The sequence below is a fragment of the Macaca mulatta genome, chromosome 1, assembly GCF_049350105.2.
Source record: "Macaca mulatta isolate MMU2019108-1 chromosome 1, T2T-MMU8v2.0, whole genome shotgun sequence".
NCBI lineage: Eukaryota > Metazoa > Chordata > Mammalia > Primates > Cercopithecidae > Macaca > Macaca mulatta.
Window position 1 is genome coordinate 107,558,572 of NC_133406.1, and position 13,312 is coordinate 107,571,883.

Below are 13,312 nucleotides of genomic sequence, written 5' to 3' on the forward strand. Positions count from 1 at the left end.
ATGGTGTATTAGTTCACATCCTAGAGGATTTTAAATGGATTGATGATTTGATGAGTCTTTTTCTTTTGTTGAATTATTGAGTTGCCTGATGGCTACATTCTCCTTACCCATTTAATCCTCTGAAATCTCTCATTCCATTAATCCATGATCTATGCTCTAGATTCCCTCTTTGACTTTCATCCACTAGTTGTTCTTTCTGTTCTGCAAGGATTTCTAAAGGCAAATTTTAATTTCTTTACCCTGGGTTCAGACACTCACATACAATATCACCAACAACCTTTGTATATTCTCATAAAATAAATGGCAATATGATTACTTGGTGCTACCTCTTTTACTCTATCACCAAGGGGTTTTAGTTACTTTCCAAAAATATTTCTAAAACAGGATCCTGAAAACTTAGATATCCATTTTCTCATATGGTCAACTTGGAACTTATATAAAAAAGACCCAGACTTCAAAGGCTGCTGAATTTTATAGATGCTTATTATCTCTGATACTCATTTTATTTATAGTGACTGGTCAATTTAAAAAACCTTAATTTCCCATAAAGAAATTAATTCAATTAGGTGTTAAATCTACTTAGCTTTAAATGGGTAAGGTGAAACACCACATCCAAAAAGCAGTGTTACAGAATATATTTAAAACTTGAACTGGCCGGTCACGGTGGCTCACGCCTACAATCCCAGCACTTTGGGAGGCCGAGGCAGGCAGATCATGAGGTCAGGAGATCGAGACCATCCTGGCTAACACGGTGAAACCCTGTCTCTACTAAAAATATTTTTTAAAAAATTAGTCAGGCGTGGTAGTGGGCTCCTGTAGTCCCAGCTACTTGGGAGGCCGAAGCAGGAGAATGGCCTGAACCCAGGAGTCAGAGCTTCCAGTGAGCCGAGATGGCGAGTGCCACTGCACTCCAGCCTGGGCCACAGAGCGAGAGAGTGAGACTCTGTCTCAGAAAAACAAACAAACAAAAAACAGCAAAAAACAACAACAAAAAAAACTTGAACCTTGCCCTAGAGCAGCCTCCCCTCATTAACTCTGTCTGCTCTCCTGATTTCATTCTGTCCCATGCTGCTCACACAACCCTTCTACTTTCCAACACCACTGAGTTCTTTCTTCTGCATTTGTACCCTATAATATCCCTGTTCTCTTATGAGATGGAGACCTGCCGTGCTTTGGAGAACCTTCCCCCTTCTCAAGTGGCTGAATCCTTTTGTTTTCTCCTCCTCTTGCCCAACCACTGCTTGACAGGCTTCAAATTTTTAACTCTATTGACCGTGCACACTGTTCCACTTTTTCTTCTCTAAAAAATCTTCTAAGACTCTATTTGAAATGGGCCTATTCTGTTAGGAGAGTTTTTGACCTATTGCTCTGCACAGAGCGTCTTTGACCTCTTTGTTCCTCAGAGTGTACACCACAGGGTTCAGTAGGGGGGTAATGACAGTGTAGGTCACTGATATCAGCTGATCCTGATCTCTAGTGTTTTCTGAGTTGAGCTTGAAGTAGGCAATGGAGGCACAGCTGTAGTGGACAATAACTACAGTAATATGAGAAGCACAGGTGGCAAAGTCCTTTTTCCTGCCTTCAGCAGATGCAGTCTTGAGGATGGTAGAAATCATGAGGATGTAAGAGATGAAAACCAAGCCCTTGGGAATCAGGATCACCAGCACACTGATGGTCATAGTCAGGATTTCATTGACTGTGGTGTCAATGCAGGAGAGCTTCATTGCAGGAGCACCTTTGGAATACAGAAAGGCAGCCTGAATACAGATGACAGGTGTGTCATTGCTACAATTAGGCCAATGCTGCAGGCGTCCCACACCAGCTGCATACACACACTCTTGCTCATGACGACTGAGTACCTCAAGGGGTTGCAAATGGCCACATAGCAGTCATACCCCATTGCTGTGAGCAGGAAGCAGTTGTTGATAGCCAAAGTAAGAAGAAAAACATTTGAGTGGCACAACCTGCCAAAGAAATGGTCTGACTCGTCTCTGGACCTGACAGCATGCCGAGGAAGAAGTACATAGGGGTGTGGAGGTGATGATCAATACTAATGATACTCACAATAATAACATTGCCTGCCAGGGTGAATATGTACAATGTAAGAAACACAACAAAGAGGGTGAGCTTGTGCTCACGGAAGCTGGAGAAACCTTGAAAAATAAACACCCTCACCAAAGAGATTCTCTTTCTTCATTAAATCATACATGATATCTAAGAAAGAAAAAAATAATGTAAGGAAACTAGATGGATGATTTCTGTCAAATAATAGACTGGGAAAATTCCTGTGATTAATACACCTTAGGTCTCTGCTTTTTTATATTGACATTCATACTTATTTCTTTTAGGAGTAGAGAGTGGAGAAACGTTCTTTCCTCATTCAGAAGAAAGTACAAGGCTTTAAAAGTCAAATGTTGCAAACTAATTTCCTAGTTCTAGTATATGCTAACTTATCTTGGGCAAGGACTTATTTATAAGACCAGTTTTCTCATCTTTTGGATGTAAGAGTGATAACATTATAGAATTGTTGATGGAAAAATCATATACTAATTATAATACTCATATTTGAATTTTAAAAACAACATTGAATAAATGTGAGTTCAGTGGTATCATGCAGAACTCCAGGCTCCACAAACTACCCGATAATTTTTGAGCTTCTAAAGTTTGAATAGAGCCTGTGTTACTGTAATTTCCACATTGCATTTTCATTCCATTATTTTGACTCTGATTATATTGCTCCTCTCAACTCTGTTCTATGCTCTTCTTCCCTAGACACCACTCATTTTTCAAAGCCAAATAAAACCCATGTCCTCTAGAAAAATCTTTTTCTCCTTGTTTGAACCCGGGAGGTGGAGGTAGCAGTGAGCCAAGTTCGTGCCACAGACTCCAGCCTGGGCAGCAGAGGGAGAAAAAAAAAAAAATCTTTTTCTCCTTACTCTCTCTCTCTCTGGGGCCTATATGTCTCTGCACATGCAGGTGGCATAGAACTATTTACTGGTTTTTAAATTTTTATATTGTAAGCCCCTTACAGTGAAATTGTGATTACAAAATATTTTTGCATACATTATTTAATCTTATTAACATCCAATGGAGCAGGGAGGACAACGATGAACTGTTTCTCTCTAGATGCAAAAACTGAAGAACAGCTCTAGTTAGGTAATTATTTTTAGACAGACAGGTGTCAAAGGATTAAATCAAGATTGGAATTCAAATCTTTTGACCCTGTGTCCATTGTTCCTTCCACTACACCAAACTGCATTATAAAACCGTCCCCTCTATAGCTAAGCAGGGACCACGTATTCCCTCTTTTTATGACCCCAGGTTGGCCACTCCACTATAGCGGACAAATATCTTCTGGTAGAATCATTATGAGTCATTGCTCCTTCATACAAATTGTCTGTTAGAAAGTAGAATACTGGAGCATTATAATGATTTTCTTTTCAAAGAGAAGGCATAAATGTTTTTAATCTTTGACTTTTTATGATGTCTAGGTCTGTGATAGCAACAAACAACTAAATAATTGGGCTAAATTTTAACATTGGAATTATAACACTAGAAGAAAGTATGACATTATTAACAAGTAATTGAAAAATACCCTGGTAATAAAACTTTTCTAGTAGCCTTTACCTTATCAGTAATCACTATATAATAACATAATAGGTTCATTGTAAAAAAGATAAATTTAGAAATGTAATGATGGAATTGCTTCAAAAGTACAATTTGGTGGAAGTAAAGCAAATGAATCCACATCACAAAATGATTTACTACTGGGTGAATTTCAAAGGTGAGCTTCTTTAGTGCTTTTAAAATTAAATTCAATTTATCTCTTTTTCAGAAATATACCCCTTTTCATCGAAAATCTACAAAAAGTATTTATAAGAAATTGGTGCATGGTTGTGCTTCAGCTCCTCAGTGCATGATATGAAAGAAAATCAGATGAGGTTGCAAAAAATAAATTCTGTGTTAGACATCGGAGACCATTTCTTGACAGGCAAAGTTGTTTGTGATGTGTGCAGCATGGTAAGTAACTGTAAACATTCTTTATGAAGCTTTCTAAACCGTGTCTCTGTGGACTATGGATTGTCTGAAGATAAGAATATAGACAAGGGAGCATGCATAGCTGATAAGTGGCAGAGCCACATTCCTTATTATCATGTTAATCAGGGCACTCTTTAATCCTGATAAATTTTAGTTCTTTAGGATTAACAGGAGATCCTTGAAAGTAATAAATCAAGGAAAACCCAAATATTCATAGACATCAGGATTCTTTCCAGCTTAATATAATTTGCTCTTTAACAATGATTTTAAAAACCCTCATGCATGTATTTTATTTCTTATAAAGCTCCCTCTGCTAAACATTGAAGTCTCTTTCCAAATCACTTACTTCTCTTCCTGCAAATCTGTGGCTCAACCGAAAAATTGAGGTAGAGGTCAAAGATGTGACCCCTTGATCACAAGTATTCACAGATCAAGATTATGAAGAAAAGGCATCGGAATGTAGTCCTTCCATCTGCTGTAGGACCAGTCTAGGGATGAGGTCGAAGGACAGTTACAGGGGGCTCTTTGGATACTGGATATTTCCTCCAGCTTGAGGAGGACCTTTGGATGCCAAGAAAGGCTCTCTGATGAACAGCTTTCAGGGTTTCAGGGTTTCTCGGCGTCATTCACTGAGCATTCTTAAGAGTCACCCTGTGACTAACAGGAAGCAGACTGCCAGTACCAGGGAACCTCGTTATGTGTGCGGCACATTTACCAGATTATATGAACTTGTACTTTGGCAGACTTGAGGCAGTTTTCACTGCAAGTAGAAATAGCAGTGGCTTATTTGTCATGTTTTATTTTTTAAATAAATATTCTATTTTTATACAGTTGAGCCTTGGAAAACCATGGTTACGAAGCCCAAGCGAGCTCTAGCTAAGAGCACTGTCTTGGATTCCAGGAAACCCTGCAGCTCTTTCTATCGTTAAAAACCTTGTTCAATATTATAAGCTGTGCTTTTTTTCTTCTTCTCTGAACTAAAAAACCCTCAATTTTGGCCAGTTTTTGTCCTGTAGGATTCAGATATGGAAGATCAAAACTCATTAGACAATAGAAATCTCTCTAGAAGGCCAGGAGGCCACTTTAGTGCTCCAAAAACATGAACCAGGACTTCATCCCAAGGGACCATCAGGCAAATGGTTACATACACTGGGTTTCATGAGCCAAATCTGGGGTTATCCCCACACTGCTTTTCCTGCCACAACCCTCGGTACTTTATTCTATTTTTTTTTTTTTAATTTTATGTCTATCTCATCACAAATTCTGCCAATTCTCCTCCAAGTTAATTTTTCTGTACTTGGCCAAAAATAAGGTAGCTGCATTAATATCTTAATAAACTTGAAAAATGCTCCTTATACTGACTTTTTTCATTTGTGTTTTATATTTCGTATTTGTCATAACTTAAAAGAAATAATTTTTAGGGACAAATTCCTGCTCGGTTGCCCAGGCTGGAGTGCAGTGGAGCAATCATAGCTCACTACAGTCTCAACCTCCTGGGCTCAAGCTATCCTCCTGTCTTGACCTTCTGAGAAGCTAGGACTACAGGTGTGTGCCACCATACTCAGCTAACTTAAAAAAAAATTAGAAAGGGGGTCTCATTATACTACACAGTCTGGTCTCAAACTCCTGGCCTCAAGTGATCCTCCTGCCTCAGCCTCTCAAAGCACTGGGATTACAGGCATGAGACACCACACTCAGTTTGTGGTAAGTTTTAGGTCTAAAAAATTATAAAATCAAAATGTTTATAGCAAATATAAGAATGGTAATAGCGTTTGCTTTTACTCCTATTAGTTCATAGACATAAGACAATATTGGCCAAACTGGAGAAACCTCCAATATTTATAATTCAATCATCATTGATAAAGTTAACATCCCAAATTTTTCCTTATTGTTTGCAGCTGAGTAGTACCTTCATATGCACTAAAACCTGCACTATCTTGGGGGGTCGAATTATGATTGGATCATTCATTTTTGTGTCATTCTGTTGATTAAACATGTGGTTTTCTTTATCTGCTTTAGTGAGAGAGGGGCCAAACTGTTACCCAAGTTATCATTAAAGACACAAATCTGCACGGAGGCATAAAGAGGCTCCCTCCCCTAGACAGGAAGTAGATATAAAGCCCCTTTGAGCAGAGAAAATTAGGACAGCTTTATCAACACAGAAAAAGGATAGAGAGAACTTTGTATTGTAGCAATCTGAACTTCCTATCAATAGATTAGGAGGCCATCTTGGGGGTGAATGTACTAATAACCTTAATTACCAGTAAAGGGCTGTCCTTTCATGTTTCAAGGGTTTAATATGAAATCTAGCCAAATTCTGTGTTTACAAATAACCAGAAAAATGAAGGACAGTAGGCAGGGGTCTGTTAGGAGTTTGATGGTCAAATAACTTCTAACTCCTATTTGGCAGGTTTCTCAAGGTCCGGCTGTATAAACAACTGACAGGGCTGAGAACCAGGAAGTGCAATGTCTCTGGGATCTATGCTTGATGCCTCTACCTCTGCTTAGCACTGAGTATGTAGGACTGTCCCCATGCATAAGCGTAGCTGCCTATATCCATAATTGCTTGTACTGTAACCCAGATGTCCTAGTCATCTATTGTTGCATAACACAGTACCCTAAACTTACGAGCATACAACAACAACAATCATTTGTAATTACCTCTCTAGGGGTGATTGATTTCAACTGGGCTATTCTCACTTAGAGTCTCTCATACAATTTTGGTCAGGAGGTAGATGGAACTTGCTCACTCACATGCCAGTCAGCTGATATTGGCTATTGACTGAGATACCTACACATGGTCTTTCTGTGTGTCCTGGGCTTCCCCACTGCTTTAGTCAAGAAGTAACAAAAGTCCACTCAGTTTCAAGGGGTGAGAGTACAGATTTCACCTCTTAATGAGGGAATGGCACACTCTAAGAAGAGCATGAGGAATAAAAGAGATATGTCCATTTTCTGAAAATAGAGTCTGCCACAGTAAATTCCAGATGGCCAGTATCTTCTCTTGGACAATTTAGATTAGACGCGCTCAAAGGGAAATAAGAAAAAAAAAAATAGACAAATCAGACTCTAGACTCTCCCTACTTAAGTGTTTATGCAAACTTCATCAGTCTATTGTAATACTTAAGTTACAGGGATTAGAAAAATAAAGGGAAAACGTAAGACACCAAAAAGGGAGGTTCTAGATCACCTGCTAACCTATTAGAAACTCAAGATGATATCAATTTGAGTTGGAAAATGTAAAAGATATACATTTAGTGGACTAGACGATAACTGTAAAAGGCAAGACTAAAGTTTCTAAACAACTATCAAAGTTAACAAAGCTCTGGCTAGGCAAGCAAGAAGCCACTAGTTGTGATTTGCCTAAGCGTTCTGTGTCCACATATAGGTTTGGCATATGTTATTATCTTTTCTAATGTAAAAAAATATATTTTTGTTATTTTTAATATAACACTTGATGTTTACAAAACACTGTGTGTAAGTTGTGGAGCATAACAGTAAGATAAACATTTAGGAATCTATCACTCAACTCAACTCAACCCAAGAGCTACACTTACTTATGTATTTTTCATTTATCCCACCTCCATATTTGTTCACACTGTACCCCTCACCCCCACCAGTGGTTACTATTATTCTAATTTTTATATTATCTTATTTATTGTTATACGTTTATGACATATGTATGTATGTTTAAAAATACATTATTTAGCTATACCTACTTTTGAGCTTTATAAAATGTAGGTGTAGCTAAAGTATTTTTAAACATACATATACTTTTCTAAGACTTGCTTCTTTTTATAATTCAGTTACACTAATAATATCCAGAAAGAGCTGTAGTTCACTAACTGCCTCATACTATTCCATTATGTGAATATATCACAATTTTTAAATCCATTCTACTGTTGAGGAATAATAGAATTGTTCATATATATTTCTGTGCTTCTGGCAGCATATCTATAGGATACATTCCTGAAAGTAAAATTCCTTGATCAGTAATATGTGCCTTTAAAATCGTAATAACTATTGCTAAACTGAAACCAAAATAGGATACATTCATTTACACACTCAGCAACACTGAGAATGCTTCCTCACCCACACTTTCATCAATGATTAGTATTACCAACTCCTTAAAAACTGGGCAAACTTAAAGGTAAAAGTGGCTTATTATTTTTTCCTTTGAATTTAAATTTATTTAATTGTAAATGAGTTTGAGTATCTTTTCATATACTTATTAGCAATTTCTACTTTACTTGCTGTGAATGTCCATTTACGTATCTTGCTCATTTTTCATAGTGTTAGTTGTCTTTTTCTTGTGAGTGCTAAGATAATAAAATATGCCTTTTATCATATATATTGCAAATATTTTTCTTCCATCTATCATTTTTACTGGATTTCTGTGTTTGAAATTTTTTCAATATTATATTCATGTATTTATCTCTTGAAATCAAACTTTACTGCTTATGCATTTTGATTAGTGCTTAAAAGGAACTTCCTAACTCCAAGATTATTTTTAAAAAGTACCCACGCTGTCCTATATACTTTGTATGCTTCATTATTGATTCATCTGAAATTTATTTGGTTGTAAGAAACAAAGTAAGGTATACAGTGGTCCTTCAGTATCCACGTAGATTGGTTCCAAGATGCACTATGGATAGTAAAATCATAGAATACTCAAGTCCCTTATATCAAATGGCATAATAATTGCATGCAACCTATGCACATCCTCCCATTTTCTTTAAGTCATTTCTAGATTACTTATAATAACTAATCAAATGTAAGTTTTATGTAAATGGGTGTTGTACTGTATTGCTTAGAGAATAATGACAAGAAAAAAAAAGTCTTTGCATGTTCAGTATAGACACAACATTCTTTTTTTTTCCTAAACAGAAGATTTTTAGTTTGTCGTAGTCCCACTTATTTTTGCTTTTGTTAACCTGTGCTTTTTGTGTTACATGAAAAAAAAATCGTTGCCAAGACTAATGTTAAGCGTCTTTTTCCTATGTTTTCTTTTAGGAATTTTTATGATTTCAGGTCTTGTGTTTAATTCTTTAATCTGTTCTGTATTAATTTTTGTGTATACTGTAAAATAATAACCTGTAGTTTTCTTTTCTTCTGCATGTGGATATCACATTTTACCAACACCATTTATTAAACAGATTGTCCCTTCCCCATTTTATATCCTTGGTGCCCTTATTGAAGATTGGTTGATTTTGTACATGTGGCTTTATTTCTGGGATCTTCACTCTGTTCCATTGGTCTATGTTGCTGTTTTAACGCCAGTATTATACTGTGTGATTACTATAGCTTTGTAATATATTGAAATCAGGATGTGTGATGCCTTCAGCTTTTCTCTTGTTTCTCAAGATTACTTTGGCTATTTGGAATCTTTTGTGGTTCCACACAAATCTTTAGAATTTTTCCTTTTATTTCTGTAAAAAAAACAATTGAAATTCTAATAAAGATTATATTTGATCTATAAATCACTTTAGGTATTATAGATTTAATATAAATTCTTCCAATCCATGAACATGGGATATCCTTCCATTTATTGGTGTCTTCTTTAATTTCTTTCATCAATATTTTTTAGTTTTCAGTATACAAATCTTTCACCTCCTTGGTTAAATTTGTTCTTAAGTAATTTATTCTTTTTTACGTTATTGTAAATGAGACTTTTAAAAATTTTCTTCGTGGATAATTTATTTTTGATGTAAAGTAATGCTATTGATTTTTGTACTGAATGTGTATCCTGTACCTTTAGTGAATTTCATTCCATTAATGTGATGTATCACAATGATTAATTTGCTTATGTTGAATTCACTCTGCATTCCAGAGATAAATCCCATTTGGTCATGGTGTATAATCTTTGTGGTGTACTATTGGATTTAGATAGCTGGTATTTTATTCAGGATTTTTGTATCTATATTCATCGGAGATTTTGACCTGTAGTTTTCTTTTCTTGTGGTGTCTTTGGCTTTGGCCTTATCAAATGAGTATAGAAGTATTTTCTCTTCTATTTTTTAGAAGTGTTTAAGAAGGACCTATATCAGGCCGGGCGCGGTGGCTCACGCCTGTAATCCCAGCACTTTGGGAGGCCGAGGCGGGTGGATCACAAGGTCAGGAAATCGAGACCACGGTGAAACCCCGTCTCTACTAAAAATACAAACAATTAGCCGGGTGCGGTGGCGGGCAACTGTAGCCCCAGCTACTCAGGAGGCTGAGGCAGGAGAATGGCGTGAACCCAGGAGGCGGAGCTTGCAGTGAGCCGAGATTGTGCCACTGCACTCCAGCCTGAGCGACAGAGCGAGACTCCGTCAAAAAAAAAAAAAAAAAAAAAAAAAAAAGGAGGACCTATATTAAATCTTCTTTGACTGTTTGCTAGGATTCATTCATAAAGCCATCTGGTTCTGGGCTTTTCTTTGTTGGAAGGATTCTGATACTGAGTCAATCTAGTGATTATTATTGTCTATTCAAGTTTTCTGCTTCTTCTTGATTAGTTTTGGTAGGCTGTATAATTCTAGAAATTTATCAATTTCTTCCAGGTTATACAAATATAATTTGTTGGCATTTAATTGTTCATAGAAATCCTTATGATCTTTTTTATTTCTGAGGCATCTGTTGTAATGTCTCTTTCTTCATTTCTAAATTTATTTGAGTCTTCTGTCTCTTATTTTCTTTTATTCTAGCTAAGGGTTGTCCATTTTATTTATCTTTTTCACAGAAACAACTTTTAGATTTGTTAATATTTCTATGTTTTTTTCTATTCTCTGTTTATTTCTGCTCTAATCTTTATTATTTTATTTTTCTGTTAACTTTGGGTGTAGTTTGTTCTTCTTTTTCTTGTCCCTTGAGGTGTATAGTTAAGTTTTTGCATCTGAGGTCTGTCTTTCTTTAAATGTAGGCATTTATTGTCGTAAACTTTTAGTACTGCTTTTGTTGCATCGTATAGTGTTGGCGTGTTTTAATTTTGTTTTCATTTTTTCAACATATTTTTTAGATTCCTTTTTGATTTTCTCTTTGACCTGTTGTAGTGTGTTGTTTGATTTCCATGTAATTGTAAATTTTTCCATTTTCTTGCTGTTATTGGTTTCTAATTTCATTCCATTGTGGTATTAAAAAATACTGGATATGTTTCCATTTTTTCAAACTTGTTAAGACTTGTTTTGTGATTTAACATGTGATCTATCCTAAAGAATTTTCCATGTTCATTTGAGAAAAATGAGTATTCTGCTGAAGAAAGTTCTTCAAACCCAAAGGAAAGGATGCTAACACGATTGTTATATTGATATTGTGATTGTGGTGTTTGACCCATTTCTATCTTTATTAAGAAGACTGAAAGAGAAAATAAATTAAGAACAATAACTACAGCAATTTAAGGTATGGGCAATATAAAAATTTTAAATTGTGACATCAGAAATTCAAAATGTGTGGAGGAGAAGGTAGTCTGTACACATTTTTGTTTTATTTTGTTTTTGCTTTGTTTCTGTTATTTTCTTGTGATCAAAGCTAAGTTTAAATAAAAGTTTTTAATTGTGTGTTATAACTATAGAATATTTGTGTAAGCTTCATGCTAATCAAAAAGCAAAAACATGTAATAGATACACTAAAAATAAAAAGCTATAAGTTAAAATACTTTACCAGAGAAAATAACTTCAATATAAAGAGAGGCAGTTAGAAAAGAAGAGAGAAGTAACACCACAACTGGTAAAGAAGTAACAAAATGGCAGTAGCAAGGCTTTACCTATCAATAATAACAATGAATGTAAATGGATTAAATTCTCCAATTAAAGACATAGAGTGGCTGAATGGATAAACAAGACCCGACTATATCCTGCCTATAAGACTCAGTTCATCTATAGAGACATATATTTATTGAAAGGGAAGAGATGGAAAAAGATACTCCATGCAAATGGAAATCAAGAAAGAGCAGGAATAGCTATACTTGTATCAGATAAAATAGACTTTAAGTCAAAAACTGTATAAAGAGACAAAGAAGATCACTATAATAATAAGAGAGTTAATTCAGCAAGAAGTTATAACAATAATAAATATATAGTACCCAATACTGGAGCACCCAAATATATAAAGCAATTATTAATAAATCTAAAAGATAGATAGACTATAATATGATAATAGCAGGGGACTCCAACACTCCACTTTCAGCACTTGAAAGATTATCCAGGCAGAAAATCAACAAATGGACATCAGAATTAAACTACACTCTAGACTAAGTGGGTCTGACAGACATTTACGGAATATTTTATCCAATCGCGGCAGAATGTACATTTTTTTTCTCATCATCACATGTAACATTATCCAGGAGACACTGCATATTAGAGCCTAAAGCAAGTCTTGAAAAATTAGAAGAAATCAAAATCATATCAAATATATTTTCTGATCACAACAGTGTAAAATTAGAAAACAATAACAGGAACCTTTAAAACTGTACAAATACGTGGAAATGAAAGAACATGTTCCTGAATCACCAATGAGTCAGCAAATATGTTAAGAAGGAAATTTAAAAATTTCTTGAAATAAATGAAAATGGAAGCACAGCATACCCAAACCTTTGGGATACAGCAAAAGCATTACTAAAAGGGGATTTTATAGCAATAAATGCCTACATCCCCAAAATAGAAAGACTCCAAGTCAACAATTTAATGATGCACTTTAAGGAACTAGAAAAGCAAAAATGAAGCAAACCCAAAAAAGGTAGAATGGAAAAAAATAAAGATCTTAACAGAAATAAAGGAAATTCAGACTAGGAAAATAATCCAAAAGTGCAACAAAACAAAAAGTTGGTTTGTTGAAAAGATAAAATTCACAAACCTTTAGCTAAAATAACCAAGAAAAGAAGAGAGAAGACCCAAATAAATAACATCTGAAATGAAAAAAACATCACAATTGATACCACAGAAATACAAAGGATCAATAAAGAGCATTGTGAACTACTATTCACCATCAAACTGGAGAAACTAGGGGAAATGCATAAATTCCTGAACATATAACCTACTGAGGTTGAATCATGAAGAAATATAAAACCTGAATAGACTAATAATGTGTAATGATTTTGAAGCAGTAACAAGTCTTCTGTCAAAGAAAAGCCCAGGACTTGATAACTTCACAAGGGTTGTATTGGGCACTCTGAGGAGCTGGCCATGTGCAAAAAGTTTTCACCTTCTCCTAGGGGAGGTGAAAACTTTACCCACCATGTAGGAGGTAGATGCTGCTGGTAAATATAAGTATCTTCCAGTCTGGAACTCCATCCCCTATGGCT

The 13,312-nt window shown here is 35.5% G+C and overlaps 1 pseudogene; it reads right to left on the reverse strand.

Moving 5' to 3' along the window:
• Nucleotides 1-1,311: 1,311 nt before the first annotated feature.
• On the reverse strand, nt 1,312-2,205 carry LOC100423331 (olfactory receptor 10J1-like; annotated as a pseudogene).
• Between the last annotated feature and the right edge of the window lie 11,107 nt (nt 2,206-13,312).